The following is a 1,991-nucleotide window of genomic DNA, read 5'->3' on the forward strand; positions in this document are numbered from 1 at the left end:
TGAACCTATTTTCATGTCAAACAAACAAATAAACTCAAGATGAACTACTGAAAATCATCAATTTACACAAAAGTTGAGTTGCACCTGAGGCTCATTTAAGCAAGAGCTTGTATGGTCGAGGGATCAGACTGATTGAAAGGAACACCTGCAGATGGAGGAAGGCCTCGAGGTATCCACGTTAGATGGGATGGAGTTGTCTGTTGCAATCATGGTGCTTCTGTCAAAGCCTCAGTGGAATCCTTGCTAGAGGTTGCCAAAATATAACCCCTGAATATGAAGTTCTTATTATCTTTTCTTCCAATGAATGAACACCTTGGCCTTGGTAGTGGATGCTCCATTGGAACTGCACCAAATCTAACACAAAAACAGTAAAAGATAGAAGGTTAAACCATATTTGATTAGTTTAGGCGTCAAACCATATTTTCAATCAAACGGTACAACATTCCTGGGTTTTCACAACCCAACCTGCTGAATTATGAAATCTGAAGTGTAAAAGGTACAAATCTATAACGACCACAACCAAATCACTAAATCAATTAGAGCTTTATTTCGTCTTTCCCTGAAGAATCTAGGCAATACAATCTTTCACTGGTTGCTACACCGAACGGGAGAATACTCACAATTGCAAAACATTTACTACTGACAGGCATATAGTACTTCTGTACATGAGAAAACAAACTGTAACTGTGACATGAATCCCATGCAATTCAGGAAAACAAATCACCAGAAAGAAAACCATTAAAAAATGTGTACCATCATATGCCTTAGACACTCAAACTTAGGTCAACAGAGGAAAAGGAGGCTGACGGTTATGGAACCCATCAACAACACAACCGATCGAACGCGGCCACGACAAACGTAGCCAGCATGACCACAACCGGCCCTGTGGCCACAAGGCCTTCCTCGGCGACGCCACCGACCAGCACGGCGCCCCGCAACCCGGCCAGGAACACCGCCATACCCGCCAGGGAGCCAGAAGACGGGAAGAAGAGCCCTGCCAGTCCCCAGGATCTCGGCCATGCCTCGGAGCTCCAGCGGAGCGGGCTCCCTACAGATCACGCCCATAACCAGTTACGCCTCGGCGCCCTGCACCGCGTGAAAGCCGCCACGCACGACATCACGTCGCACCCCGCGGGCACCTCCAGGACGTGGGCGCGGATCGTGCTGGGCAACTCGTGCGCGATCACCACCGGCGGCTCGGGCCACGGTTCTTGGATCCGGAGCACAGCTGCATGCCCGGCCTCGGCCTTCACGGCTGCCGGAGATCATCGATAGCGGCAGCTGCGTTCGCCATGCCTGCCGTGTTGAACCCTACCCTCGCCATGGGCTTGAGGACGACCCATCCTAGCGCGTATTAACGCAGCCGAGCACCGCGCTGGAGCGGAAACAGAAAAGGAGGAGGCAGCGGCGCCGGACGTGGCCAGGGAGGGGGAGGATGGCGGCGGCCCTAGGACAAGGATGCCGCTGGCGGCGATGGGGAGGAGGTCGAAGCGGTGTAGTTAATGGGAGAGAATGAGTGCTGCGGGAAGAAAATCGAGGAGGCGGTATGGGCTAGTCGGAGCAGACCAAATAGTTGATCAAAGCGGTCCATTAAAAATGCTACATCCACCCATTCCAAAAAGAAAAACACCACACAGTAAAGAAAAGGTGCAACCAAAAATCCAAGATAGCACCCGAACTACACACAAAAATAAACACCCGAAGTTCAAAATTCTAGCAAAAATCGAAGTTGTTGAGGTTTAATATAGTAGTTATCAATGCTTGAGCTTTAGCGTAAATTATGTCTCTTTTTTCTTAACTACACAAGATTAAAAGGTTAAATTTCTCTCAAGATTTGTAAGAACTATATCTATCTATCTAGTGAGACCATATATTCGATTATTTTTTGCTTCCAGTTCGAATCCACCTCGTTTTCAATTTAAATGCGCAGTCTGACATATCCACATTCGAGTTAGAAACCTGTCAATATTCGCTCTGATCCAAATCCGAGA

General features: G+C 48.1%; 1 pseudogene; it reads right to left on the reverse strand.

The window, feature by feature from the left end:
* Positions 1-206: 206 nt before the first annotated feature.
* LOC124656528 lies at positions 207-1,324 on the reverse strand (annotated as a pseudogene).
* Positions 1,325-1,991: the final 667 nt, after the last annotated feature.

This window comes from Lolium rigidum, chromosome 5, assembly GCF_022539505.1.
Source record: "Lolium rigidum isolate FL_2022 chromosome 5, APGP_CSIRO_Lrig_0.1, whole genome shotgun sequence".
NCBI lineage: Eukaryota > Viridiplantae > Streptophyta > Magnoliopsida > Poales > Poaceae > Lolium > Lolium rigidum.